We start from the raw sequence: 15,958 nt of genomic DNA on the forward strand, positions 1-15,958 counted from the left end.
TGAAAATTTATTGTGCTTCTTTTTGTTTACAAAGGACGTTTTTTTAATTTCTTCACTCTGGTAGAAAATATTATGACAATACTGGATTTCCATAGAATTACGATTGATCGGATCAACCGTAGCTCTTTGTAAGACGGGGCCCAGATATAGCGTGATATTTAAAAACAGATGTTTTTTTTGTTTTTTTTTTGTTAATTGTTCCTGTCTTTTGTTTGCTTTTTGTTCTCTCCTTTAATATGTGTATTGTGTTTTTTTTCTGTCTATTTCTGTTTGTGGGTGTTGGTGTGTTAGTTTGTTCAGCTTCAGGGTCTGATACTGATAGGGGGGAGGGGGACTCATGGGGCGGGAGAATGCTCAATATGCATTCATTCTTTCAGTTTGCGTAGCTATTACATGATGTTTTTTTATATTTGCTTAAGTTTAGCTGCATATATACTTGTAGAAATGTTATTTTTGCATGATTTCAGATTATGTCTCTGTTTTTTGAGAAAATTTGTCTGCTAAGTTTATTACAGTGTAATTTGATTTGCGTAATAAAAACAGCTGCAATTATCATTTTGTTTTAAATTTTCTTGATCATGTATGTATGAATTTTAGGCATTATCTTGAAATAAGGCACCTCTCTTCTCGTGTGTGTCAGTGTGTGCGCGCTCTTTGTGTACAAAGTCAACGAGAGAGGAAAGAAGTCACCGCCGCTGACAAAATGAACGGCAGTGAATGGAGGGGTGACTTAAACCAGGATAATACCGAATTTCATTTGAATGAATATTGAATAATGGCCTTATCCTGAAATTAGTTGTTGTTGTTGTTGCTGAAATTAGTCACCTCTCTTCTCGTGTCGTGTGTGTGCGCTCGTTGTGAAGAAATTCAATGGGAGAGGAAAGAAGTCACCGCCGCTGACGAAATAAACGGCAGTGAATGGAGTGGTGACTTAAACCAGGATAATGGCTGAATAATAAAGATTACTACAAAACAAAGTCAAAAAGAGGAAAGAGTTCCATATGCGCCCCCCACCAAAAATAACAAAAGGTTGTTGAGATTTCCGGTTCGTTCACTTCAGATTTTTCTATCATTTTTTTACTGTTGCTTACCTTAGTTGGGACTCGAACTCACCTCGATTGATCTGCAGTCAAGACCTTTCCCGCTATGCTAGCGAGAAGCGCTGATACCGGAAAGGGTATTTTTACGATTATCAGCCGATATTTCGACTAGTCTTGACTCGCAGACCCTTTACTGACTAAATAAACCGATGTCTATGGACAATTACATGCACAAAAGCCACAAGATCTCGCTCGAAGAGTCGAAATTTGACGGAATAAAGCCATATTTTGGTATGTATTTCCACTTCCCCATCATATACCGGTATGTTCGATATTAGGGCTAGATATATTATTCTGAACCTTCTCCATGACCATGTTTTTATTTTCAATTTTAGTGGGGGGTGCATATGGAACTCTTACCCAAAAAGATATAACTTACGTCGCGAGAATATCATCGTGTACAGAGGCGATGGCCTGCCGAACGCTGAGCTTGTCCTTCGCCGAACTTGCCCCGAGCTGACAAGTATCCGTCCGCAGATCGCAAGACGTCTGAATCGTCTTTCCGTAGTATTCTTTTACATCATCGTGAACTGAATCCATTGTGAAAATTATTAAAAGCAACGAATGTAAAATTATGAAGTGATAAAATGGGCACAGATCAGCAGTTCTTCGCTGGATTGGACTGAGAGAAAGGGAAAGATTGTCACTGCTCTTTTCTGACAAAAGCCCGTATCAGTGGCAGTAGCAGTCGACGTGACGACAAATGAAGCATATGCACGGTACACGAGCTCGCGCGCGCCTGCTTCTGAGTGATTGCCAACTGATTGCCAATAAGAATGCATACACAACTCCCGTGCAGCGTATATATACAGACGCTTGATATCTGTATGCCAAATGACGATTCGTATAGGCCTTTGTGAGACAAAGAAATGATACCAGTCTTGAAAAAAGGAGGAGTTTCTAGATTCTTGTAGAAAGTGAAAAGACGGTTCTGCCACCCATGCAAGAACCCAAGAACAATATACTCAAATCTTTTCATAATAGAACTTATTTTATACAATAACAAAACAAAGGGGGGGGGGGGGGGGAGAGTGTTGACTAGTTCTTAACTGGGTTATTCGCAAAGGTCATGTATGCAGAAACACCCTGCAATGGAGGGTTTTCCAGAGTTTTCGGTTTTTCACATGTCTTTAAAAAAAGAAGAAGAAAACAGCTGAAACTTTTCACATTCGTTTGCAATTATATAGTGGTGTAATATTACTAATTCTAATTTACACTGCAAAAACTCCGGTGTTGATTTAACACCAGCCCGGAATCGATTATGTTAACACCAGAGAGTATTGAAACAACACCAGTTTGGAATTAAACCGATGTAGTATTAATATACTAATTGGCGTTAGACCAAAACCACACTGGTGTTGAAAACAATCAGGAGATTGGTGTAAATTCGGGAAGCAATACTAAACATTAATAACCATTGTAGAACTTATAGACTGCACTCTCGAAATTCCTTATAGATTAGTAGTTAATCAAGTTGGATTGAAGTTTTAAATCTAATGAATTTAGAATTCAATATTCGATTGAACTTGAACTTTCGATCCAATTTCGGATTGGCAATATCAGGTTGACTCAATCTATGGAATGCATGCCGTAGGCCTATACAACGCTGTTTGAAACTTTTAAGCCCGTTGTTTAAGCCCGCCACTTTTGACTATTGTTTTAACTTGACCAAGTTGTTTGAAAGAGATTTAAACAACTTGTTTACAAGTTTAAACAAAAGTTTTTAAAGTGATGGGCTTAAAATTTTAAACAGCGTTTTTACAGTGCAGAATACACATGCGCTAAAAATTTACTAAATAGGTGTTTCAATCAAACTAATAATCCTAATCAATTAATTTACAAAATACCCTTTTTAACAATATTTTACAACTTATCACAAAAAGAGAAAGAAAATTCAGTCTGTATAATATTGATTTGTATTCTACATATCTATTATCCTCTACAGTATATAATTGAGTGAAAATTGAATATCTCATTCGTCGCTAAATTTTCAAAAACTCTTTAAATCTCATGTTCAGATATATAGTTATTTAACCAATATTTATATACTCATATACTGTGCAAATATATGCAAATGTAAGAATTCAAATATGAAAAAAATAATGATGTGCCCTATAACCCAGACCAGATACGCGATTGACTTAGTTTTAAAAAAAGTAAACGTTTCTGATCAGTGGCGTACCTAGGACTTTCCACAATGCAGGGGGGCAAATTCGTCCGCCAAAAAATTTGACAAGCAAAAAAAAAAAAGGTCTTCAACCACAAATGAAGGATCTCGTCCGCCAAAATATTTGACAAGCAAAATAAGAAAAGAAAAAGGTCTTCAACCACAAATAAAGGATTTCGTACCAGAAAAAAATTTGACAAGCAAAAAAAAAAAAGGGGGGGGGCAAGGATATGTCCCTTGCATGGGTTGTGACTCGTCAGGGGGGCAGTCTGCCCCCCCCCCGTAGGTACGCTAGTGTTTCTGATTGATCTGTTTATCATTAATGATTAATTTGGCACCATTAACGGGAAACAAATGAGCAGGGGCGATGACCGTATATATAGTTTGATATAGGTGGCGGCAAAACGACATATCCCCCACCCCCTCCATGTATATGACAGGGGTGATAGGCCTCACGATGTCCGGCACCCACCCATACCTATCTTCTTCTCTATACATGTAGTCCCTTTCCCCCACTTATTCTTCCTTTTTTCTTTGATTTTTCACTTTGAAAATCTTACTGGGGAGGTCGCCTCTGCATGCACTCCCAGTATAGCGACACACTTGACATAATAGTATTGAAGTTAAAGTAGGCCTATTATCTGGGGCCACAAAGAGTTGTGATTAATCCAATCAATCGCAACTATGGAAGGCCAGCAACATCAACATTTAAAATACATGCTTGTTCAAAATATTTTCTAGATATAATGTATATTCATACATTCACTGTTTTCTTGACAATTCATGCTTCTCTTTGTATTCAAACGACATTGTGCAAATTACCTAAAGACAGAATTATGACATTGATGGATTTCCATATACTTGAGGTTGATCGGATCAATCGTAACTCTTTGTAAGACGGGGTCCATGTTTTACTTTCCAATACAACCCGAGATAAGTCATGATAGGCCCACATCTCTTTTCCCCTTTTGAAAACAGAAATATCATGAATTGATATCTTATTTTCTCTCTTTCTATAACATTTAAAAACAAAGCGAATGTCTCCTTGGCAGTCTTTTATTCATATATTAAAATGGACGTTGTTCTTAAAGGCCTTATTCATACAATCAGGAGAGTGTCGCTATTATAAGAACGCCATATAGTCTGAATATTATAAATCGTGTGGATTGCATTCTCAATGTCCATGATCAGTGGCATGGACACCTCATCTCCAGGGGCAAAACCCCCTCAGCTCTCTCTCCCTTCTCTCTGTGTGCACCCACACTCCCTCTCCGCACAATGCTCCATCGGTAAATTGCCAATTCGTCTACTGCCAACGTATACCCGTCCACTCACCACAATCATGTTCTACCTTCATTTAGTCTAATGCCATTCCGTCCATCAACATTTCGTGTAACAAGCAGTTGGTCCAATAACCATTTGGTCCAATCATCACTTCGTCTAATCACCAGTTCGGTCTGACCATTTCGTCTCATAAGCAGTTGGTCTATTATTCGTTTTTATTTTCATTCATTTTGCCCAATTAACACTGCATTGGTCCAATTAGACCAAATGGTATATGACTAAATAGCTATGGGACCAACTGGTCATTAGACGAAATGGTGAGTGGACGAAATGGCAAATAGACCATGCGGATATTGGACGAAATGAAGGTAGACCAAGTGATATATAGACGAGTTGGCAATTGGGCGAATTGGCATTGGACCAAATGAAAATAAACCGCTCCGTCACCCCCCTTTCTCCTCCCCCTCTTTCCCCCTCGTATGTCCCTGTCTCCCCTCCCCCTCAAATCACAATCTTCTATTTTTTTCCGTTTCACTCACTACTATATGCACGCTGAGTAATAACATACAGTATTCTCAAGAATTTTCAAAAACGTTTGACTGAATTAATAAATATGATCATATAGGCAGATATTTTGGAACAACTTAAATGCTTAAGGTAAACTTTATTTAACAGGTGTCCACATTTCAAGATAATTTACGATATCACAGTAATCATCATCATTTGAGAAAAGTATTTCACAATAATTCTTAATGGAATTTATACTCGGGTAATGCAAACAAATAAAGTAAGTGGATAAATTATCAGGCACATAATTGAATTAATCAAGTTATCTTAAACTTTGAAAAAAGGCAACTCCAAAAGGCAATACGATAAAACCATGGCAATCTTTGACATAACAAACATAAAAACCATGCTGATTAAAAATATTACTACGATAATAACCTACAATTACTGCAACACAGAAAAAAAACTTTTTGCAAAACTATTCAAAATTATAAATGATTATTAGCCAGGTTTTACTCTAAATTAACCGCCAAAACAAACACGAGCTACAAAGAACTATTTATGGAGTCATGCATGAATTAATATCGGTAATGGGCGGATAAATTCAGTTTAGCTTTAAACTTGAAGACATTCCCCTTTTTCAAATCGCTTGTCTCGACTCTATCGTCCATTGATTGGTCCTCCCGCGGCGAAATCACAGACGCGGTAGTATTTGTCCGAACCTTCAAATTTCTTGTCACACCAGCATGTGAACCCATGTGGATGGGTGCATACTATAAACATGATAAAGAAAGAAGACAAATTCAATAAACTTTCATTAGACAGGGGCCACGGAACTTTTTCAAGGTGGGGGGGGGGGGGCTGACCATGCAAACAAAATCACAATCATATGGTCATTTTTAAGTTACATCAAAAATCAAAACTGAAAAGAATACGACCAGCTGCATAATAGCTAAGCAAAAGAAAATGACACTAGTAAATCATTATTTACGCAATTTATTGAAAATAATTATGAACAAGTTAAAAAAAAATATGTAGGATAATAACAACTTGAGACAACAAAACGACCAAAAGCGCTGTCGATTTTTATAATGGTTGTCTTTGATTTGATTTGATTTGATTTATTGTTTTCTTCTGCATCCATAACATTCGTATAATACATTTTTCATAACATAATAAACATAATATGCTAGCATTTTTGGCATGAATCATAAATAAAGAGTATTAAAAAGGTAATTCCAGACAAAAATGATTAACTGTATGATATTCACAATTTGCAGGAGAAGGATTGTCATCATAAGCAGATTGCTTGAAAAAAATGACAATCCCAAACTTATACTGATTGAATTAATTAATACATTTATAAAGCAGAATGGGCATATATTTTCAAATACGAAACATGAATTCATGCAATATTATAGTATGAAGATGAAGATGATAAAGCTGAGGGTGACGGTGATATGATGTTGTTGTTGATGATGATGATGATGATGATGAAGGCCATGGAGATGATGGTGGTCATGATGAAGATATTGGTAATGACTAAATCGAAGGAGGAATAAAGTCACGATAAAAAGGATACGACACAGAAATTTTACTTCAATTATTCTGATAATAACATAGATTTAACGTTTGCCTTAAATGAGTGAAGAGACGAAGATTGTTTTACAGGCTCTGGTAGAGAGTTCCACAAATCTGGACCATGGTGTCTTATGGATCTCTGCGCAATAAGCAATTTAGGGTTGATTAAATGGAAATTTGAAGAGTTACGGGAAGGGTAAGAATGAATAGATGCATTCAGAGTATAAAAATTGTGGAATGAAGGTGGGAGCATGTTATTTACGTACTTTAACATAAGTAGTAAACTTTGAAGAGTATTTATGTCAAATACTGTTAGAGTCTTTAGTTTATGGAATAATGGATTTGTGTGTGATAAATATTGGGAATCAGTACATATTCGAATTGCTTTTTTCTGTAATAAGTATATTGTATTAATTTTAGTTTTTGCACATGTTGCCCAAACTATGTTGCAATATGATATATAAGGCAATATTAATGAATTGTAGAGTATGACAAGAGTTGTATGTGGAATTATGTTTTTCATTTTGTAAAGTATACCAACGTTTCTAGAAATACTAGTAGTTATACAACGTACATGTTCATTCCAATTTAAATTTTCATCTATTGTGACACCTAAAAACTGTTTCTCTTTTCCTTTTGAGAGGAATATTGTATATGTTTATATTGTAAGGAAATTCGTTATCATGTGAGTGTGTATGCTTGAAATATATAAAGTTTGTTTTATCTATATTGAGTGAAAGCTTATATTACACTTAAACCACAAAGATAGTTTTGGTAATTCACGGTTAATTATATCTACTAAAGTTTCTAAGCTATTATGTGAACAAAAAATGTTGGTGTCATCTGCAAATAATACATATGATAATAAAGGTGTTACAGAAGTCAAATCATTGATATATATTAAAAAAAGCAAGGGGCCTAGGATTGATCCTTGTGGAACTCCGCATTGTATTAACTGAAAATCAGAAGGAATATTATTGTGAATTACATATTGCTTTCTATTGAACAAATAACTCTTAAACCAAGATAGTGTAATTCCGCGAATTCCAAATTTTTTTAAAGTCATATCTGGTGGTCAAGAGTGTCAAAGGCTTTGCTTAAGTCCATGAATACGCCTATTATATGTTCTTTTTTTGCCATTGCATTTGTAATGTTATCGTATATTTGTATTAACGCCTGATCAGTCGAATGTCCTTTCCGAATCCATATTGGTTAGAATTTAGAAAATGAAAAGTATCTAGAAACTTATAAAGTCTATTGTAAATAATCTTCTCTAATATTTTGGAAATGCTGGGAAGAATAGAAATAGGCCTGTAATTTGTTATTTCATGCGGATTGTCTTTTTTAAACACAGGATTTACCTTTGCAATTTTTAGGGAATCAGGATTTTTGTTCTTCTGCACTTGCACTTAGATCATGGACTTACTAAATATATAGGTCCATGCTTTATTCAATCAAATGATATTTACCTGAAAACCTCCTTCCTCGTTTATCAGTCATGTGTTGACTGACGAGATCCACGGCATCATCCAATTCGATTTCAGCTTGCCTCTTCTCGAAGTCATTGAAATCGAAAGCTGATGTGGCGACGACAGCGACGACCACGAACAGAGCAATGATGATGATTTTGGATGCCATTTTGAGATCTTCTGTCTGGTTTAAAGAGAAAATATATATATATGTAACTCATTAAAGGCACACTAAGGTTTGCATTTGTTTTTACTTTATATGGTGAATTACAATAACAATGAATTATCATTATACATGTAGTTTCATTTACCTCTGGCCTGGGTAAATACTCAAAGAATTTGATTCTAAAAGTTCAGGTTGTTTTGAAATTTAGCTTTGTTCATAAAAAAAAATAATTATTCTCTCGCAAAACATAGAGTTCTCAAAGACATACATCAAAAAGGGTATTTATAATATTTAGTCTGCAATTCAATGCATTTTTATTTCTTACTGTGTTGTTGATTCATAAATCATAAAAAAAGACTGAAGAGGAAAAAAAAATCTGTATTGATGAAATAATTCTGTGATGACCCATGTTGATTGACTCTATCATGATAAAACGAATACAGTATCGGAAAAATAAATATGAATTGCAATGAAATACATGAAGGAAAGCTGAGCAAAACGAAGCGGGCACAACAATCGCCTTCATAAAATATTGTCTAGAGACTCTATATTGATTGATTGATTGATTGATTTTATTTCGCAAGTCACCATAACATATATATAGTAGCATTAAAACAACAGGCTTGCACAGGATGACCCACGAAAGCTCGAAAGCTTATTTCCAGTGGGGTCCTCGACATACAGAATTAAGATAATAAAATGGTAAAATTATACTATTTACATATTTAAAAAATGAAGATTTTTTTTTACTATTACCAATAAATAAGATATATAGATAATATATACAAGAATATAACGAAGAAGAAGAAGAAAAGAAGGAGGAAAAGGAGGAGGAATAGAAGAAGAAAGGGGAGGAGGAGGAGAAGGAGACGGAAGAAAAGGATGAGGAAGAAAAATAATTAGGAGAAGAACAACAGCAAAATCGGCGACAACAATAACAACACGAAAAGGAGAATAGAAGGAAGAGATAAAAGAAATAGAAATAATAGAAGAAAGGACATATCAAAGCTTCAATCAAACTATGTAAAATAAATAATAATACCTGGTAGAGAAGAGAAAAGAACGTGGTCAGTATTCAGGCTAAATCAACCGTATAACATATCATTTGCATCTTCTCTTTGACTCTCAAGTGAAAGATATTCTTTCAATTTCCTCTTAAAATGCAAAAAGTTTCCTATTTCCTTTATATCATTGGGAAGGGAATTCCAATGTTTTATAGCATTAATAATAAAAGGAGTTACCAATACTACCTACCCTTTCTGGTAAGCAAAAGTTGAAATGGCTGTTTCTTGTATTATAGCTATGTAATTCGGTATACAAAGTTTGATCCAATGTAATGATTCGATCTATTGTGATAGATTTTACGCACGTGGTGCAAAATAAGCTGTATATTGATCTCCAGAGAGTTCGGTGTAGCCAACATGGGTTCTGGGACCAGAACAGTTAATGAATCTAACCATTTTATTCTGTATAATTTTCAACTTCTTTTTATCGAGTTCGCTTATGCCACTAAACCAAGCAGGGTTAGCATAGTAAAATAAACTCTGAATAAGAGCAAAACAGAGAATACGCCTTGCTTTTTGATCAATACAACTTTGATACCTGTACAGAAATTTCAAACGGGTATTCGCATTTTTCACGATTGATTCTACTAAAGATGAAAATGAAAGGGAGCTAGTCAACTCAATGCCTAAATACTTTACAGATTCTTTCCTCTGAATTATCTTATTATTGTATGATACTTCAAATTCAAATGAAGTTTTATAATTACTTTTAGAACAAAACACAATGCTCTCGGTTTTGCCTAAGTGTAACGATAATCTATCATCAGTCATCCAATCGACACATGTAGACAGCTGTTCGCTAAGTTTTTTCTCAACAAATTTTGGGTTGGAATTTGAACAACGTAGTATACGCCATCATCTGCATACAATTATAATTTACAGTCAGCTTTTATACAAATAGACATGTCATTGATATAAGTTGAAAATAGAATTGGGCCTAAAATACTTCCCTGTGGAACTCCACACGTTATAGGCATAATTTTGGAACGAATATCGCGAATAGCCACTACTTGATGTCGATTCGACAAGTATGATTTGAACCATGCTACAGTAGCCTGGTTAAAACCCATTATTTGTAATTTTTTCAATAAGATGCCATGATTAACTGTATCAAATGCTTTTTGAAGATCTAGGAGTACCATCCCAACGAATTGTCCCAGAAATATTAGTTCTCAGATAATCAGTCAAGTGAATAAGGCATGTCTCAGTCGAATAGTCATGTCGAAAACCAGACTGATATTCGTAAATCATATCATTTTCTATAAAATATTTTTCGATCTGAACACATACCGCCTTTTCTAGAATTTTGGATACTATGCTTAAAACACTGATAGGTCTATAGTTTTCAACAGCAGTTTTATCTTTCTTCTTATGAATTGGAGTTACTTTTGCAATTTTCATATCCTCTGGGAAAGTGCTAGTAAAGATAAATAAATTTATCAAGAAATTTAATGGTTTGTACAAACTCTTTGCTCCTTCTTTTAGAAATTTAGCAGGGATCAAATCTAACCCAGTGCTTTTTGATACATTTAATTTACGCAACTCATTAAAAATGAATTGATCACTAACAGGTAATAATTCAAATTTATCTTGGCTTATACCTTTTTTTTCATAAAATTAACGAATGTTCTCACTGTCTGCAATGAAAATGTCTTTGCAAGATGGAAGTTTATCTACCAACGTAGCTGCGACATTTGTAAAATAGGAATTGAATTCATTGGAAATAGTTATCTTATCATGGCATAATTCTCCGTCAATTGAAACGACTAATTCTTGGTCCTTTCTATTTTAATCCCAAAATTTTTAGATTCTGCCAAAGTCTTTTAGAATCATTTTTATTTTCTTCTATTTTATTTTGTAGGTATTCTAATTTGGCCTTTTTCACCTCTCTTTGAACCATATTTCTTAATTTCTTGTATCTTTTGGAAAGCGTGTCATAATCCTCATCGTTTAGATTTTTCTTCATTTTTTTATACGCCACATTTCTTTCTCGAATAAGAGAAATACTATCTTTAGTCATCCAGTTTTCTGATCTCTGTTTAATTCTAATCCGTTTTTGAGGCGCTATCATAATCAACGTTGAAATAAAAGTATTTTGAAAAACTGACCAAGCCTTATTTACGTCAGTGCATTGGGTTAAATCTGACCAATCAACGGCAGACAGTTTAAGATTGAAAGATTCTTCGCTATATTTTTTCAACGATCTAATATCAGTGGTTCTGTGAACACCTATAGCCAGCCTAATTTTCTTTCGTGTACAGAAAGTAAAAGAATGGTCACTTATACCAAGATCAATAACACCACTTTGACATATTTTTTGTTCGTTATGACAAATAACATGATCCAATAAAGAAGAACATGTGTGTGTAACACGGGTTGCATCTTTGATCAATTGGCTAAATCCATGAAGACTCAATAAATCAGTATATTTTTAGCCAGTGGAGATTTCTGAAAAAGACAAACATTCATATCACCTAAAAGTATAATTTCATCATCTTTCTTTCATGTATCGAGAATACTTGACATCTTCTCAATAAATAATCGATTGCTTTTCGGAGGCCTATAAATGACGCCAGCAATAATTGGTTTTGATCTTGGTAGAAGCAAATTAATCCACAGTGATTCAGAATCACCTGTACTTAAAACATCTATGATATTGAATGCAATATCATTTCTGACATAAAAACATACACCACCCCCAGAGCCTGATAATCTATTATTGCGTATTACTTTGTATCCATTCACCGAGTCATTTAGCCATGTTTTTGTGAAAGCAATGACTGCAAGATTCTTTATCTTAAATAGAATTCGAAGTTCTGAAATTTTTGGTAGAATAGATCTTACATTTAGATGTACAAAGTGAAGACCTTTTACAGCAAATATGTTTTCAAAATCTTGATAAAGTAAACTTGAATCCTTCGAGTTTTTTTGTTGTAAATTGGGCTATGGAATGTTTTCGGGTACCCGAATTTCTTTCTCACAGTTTACAATAGTATTATTGTAGTCATCAAATAAAGATTCACAGAAAGATGGTAAAAAACAGGTTGAACAAAATCATTCATTATACCTACATGTTTTAGCGTTACTTCATACTTGTGAATTATATCCTCCTTAAAAAAACTTTTTGTTGATACCTTGCAAATTCACCAAAATCTGTACATTTCTTGTTTAATAATAATATTCCAAACCGTGAAACTCACCGTTTCTCTATCTATTGGAGTATAGAATTGACTTTGAAGCCTCGAAATGTTGTTTCTGTATAAACAGCGGTTGTGAACTATACTGCTCTTCTCGAATATCTTGGTGAGATGGAATCGATATTGATGCCTTCCCCAAGAACAACTCGTTATTTATACATTTTCCCATTCTCTAGTTTTCTTCAAAATCCGTTCCACTATAAACATGAAATCGAGCATCAAAGCGCCCCCTCATTCAAAATTGTGAAATAAAATCACTCCGATATCTAGTTCCCCGGTTTTTTAAATCAAATTTTATCCATGAGCACCCATATCTACGGAAGCTTTAGAATCATCATGTCTTAAAGAAAATAAGAGATATTCATCTTGCCCTGTTAACTTAAAGATCCTATTTTATCGAAATGGTGAGATATTTTTTTGTCATGTCAATTCCTAGTCTAAATAGCTTTATGATGTCGACATGTATGGCGAAATACGCTATCTTGCCGATAGACTTAAAAAAATGTTTTAATGGCGACTTAGTCTTGTTCTAAACAAAGTTGACTTGTCAACACTGGCGGACAGATGGCGGTGATTGAGGGCCGTGGATCCCCTCCTCCCCAAAAAATTCACAACCAAGATTAAAAAAAAAGGGAGAAAGAGAAAAGAATGAAAAGAGGAAGGGGTAAAATATTACGTTATTATTAAAATCACGTCAGAATTCGTCACAAAATTAGATTCCCTGATTAGATCTCTATATACAAAGTTTGCTAACTCGCTTCGCTCTAACGCAGCTTTTTCGAAATTTGTCCCTATGTGCGCGACGTCTGGCCCCCTCAATTCTTTTTTTTTCTTTTCGCTTGGCAAGATAACGTATCTCGCCATGTCGACAGAAATATCCTCTTGGCAAGAAAACTTTTCTCGCCCTGTCGACATACTAATCGACATGATTACGATTAGTCCAGTAGCTGACCCTTTAAAGTTTCCATATCAAATGAAAATCGATGACTAATGAGGATAGACATAATAGATGTGGTTAAGTCATTATGTTCCTTGTAAGACGTAGATAGAGGTCTGATCTTGTCATTATGATTTGTGACAGATGACTCTTTTCCAGTCAAGCATGTAATATGTGAAAACGTGGGATTTGTTTAGCAAGTATTACTCGTCCATGGTCCATGTAAATACCCACTCAATAATGACTTTTGCAATTAATATTATTTGTATAAAAAAAACACCAGTTTGGAATCAAACCGATGCTGTTTTGATATACTAATTGCTGTTGTATAAACACCTATCTGGTGTTAGACCAAAACCAAACTGGTGTTGTTTAACACTTCTCTGGTGTGGACATATATACATGTAGATTTCGGGCTGGTGGTAAATCAACACCGGAGTTTTTGCAGTTTATTTATCATGACAAAATGAAAACGTGATACGTTTTTTTTTAATTCTGTTTTTATTGAAAAAATCAAGAAAATCACAATATTAACAAGAATTATTGCACGATAATTTAGAGTATAAAATCAATAAAAGTTAGTTCGGAGACTCTAATGTGCATGGGCTAGTCAGAAAGCTAAATCATTGAAAACAATTGAGATTGGTGTCAATTCGAGAAAGTAACCAAATACTGACCATTGCAGAAGTGAAAGACTGCACTCTCGAAATTCCTTATAGATTAGACTTTGCCAATCCAAAGTTGGATTGAAGTTTTCAATCTAATTGATTTAAAATTCAATATTCGACTGAAACTTTCGATCCAATTTTTTATTGGTCCAATATCAGGTTGACTTTCAATCTATACGGAATGCATGCCGTAGGCCTGCAGTACACTGTAAAAACGCTGTTTAAAATGTTAAGCACGTTGTTTAAGCCCGCCACTTTTTAAACTTCTAACCAAGTTGTTTGAAAGAGGCACCTTGTTAAAAAGTTTAAACAAATTTTTTTAAAGTGACGGGCTTAAATTTTTAAACAGCGTTCTATATACAGTGCAGAAGACACGTGCGCTAACAATATTTTACAACTTGTATGGCGATCATCACAAAAAAAGTTCTTGACGGAAAATACTGGAAAGGGAAAGAAATTTCAGTCTAATATTGATTTGTATATATATAGGCTACATAATTATCCTTTACAGTATAATTGAGTGAAAATTGAATATTTCATTCGTTGCTGTCTAATTTCAAAAAATCTTTAAATCTTAAGTTCATATAAGTTGTTTAACCAATATTCATCGGGGACCTATCCACGGAGGATTAGTCTATATTGTTACTGGGGGTGTTAAACATTGTCACAGCACCCCCAGTAACAATAGATAATCCTCCGTGGATAGGTCCATGATATTCATAAACTCATATACTGTGCAAATATATGCAAATGTAAGAATTTAAATATGAAAAAAAATAATCATGTGCCCTATATAACCCAGACCAGATACGCGATTGACTTAGTTAAAAAAAAACAGTACAAGTTTTTGATTGATCTGTTTATCATTAATGATTAACTTTGCACCATTAACGGGAACAAAAGAGCAGGGGCGATGACAGTGTAGTTTGATATAGGGGGCGGCAAAACGACATATCCCCCGCCCCCTCAATTAAACTACAGGTATGACAGGGGTGATAGGCCTCACGATGTCCGGCACTCACCCATACCTATATCTTCTTCTCTATACATGTAGTCCCTTTCCCCCACTTATTCTTCCTTTTTTCTGTTATTTTTCACTTTGAAAATCTTACTGGGGAGGTCGACCGCCTCTGCACTTTCAGTATGGCGACACACTTGACATAATAGTATTGAAGTTAAAGTAGGCCTATAGGTTTTACTTTCAATACAACCCGAGATAAGTCATGATATAGGGGCCTTCGTCTCTTTTCCACTTTTGAAAACAGAAATATCATGAATCGATATCTTATTTTCTCTCTTTCTATAACAAATAAAAAAAAAAGAGAATGTCTCCTTGGCAGTCTTTTATTCATATATCAAAATGGACGTTGTTCTTAAAGGCCTTATTCATACAATCAGGAGAGTGTCGCTATTCATATAAGAACGCCATAGTCTGAATATTATAAATCATGTGGATTGCATTCTCAATGTTCATGATCAGTGGCATGGACACCTCATCACCAGGGGCAAAACCTCCTGCAGCTCTTTTCCCCTTCCCTCAGCATGTGTGCACCCTGCACACTCTCTCTCTCCGCACAATGCTCCATCGGTAAATTGCCAATTCGTCTACTGCCAACCCGTCCACTCACCACATGGTCTACCTTCATTTAGTCTAATGCAATTCCGTCCATCAACATTTCGTGTAACAAGCAGTTGGTCAAATAACCATTTGGTCTAATCATCACTTCGTCTAATCACCAGTTCGGTCTGACCATTTCGTCTCATAACCAGTTGGTCTAATATTCGTTTATTTTCATTCATTTTGCCCAATTAACACTT

Source organism: Lytechinus pictus, chromosome 11 (genome assembly GCF_037042905.1).
Source record: "Lytechinus pictus isolate F3 Inbred chromosome 11, Lp3.0, whole genome shotgun sequence".
NCBI classification, from domain to species: Eukaryota; Metazoa; Echinodermata; class Echinoidea; order Temnopleuroida; family Toxopneustidae; genus Lytechinus; species Lytechinus pictus.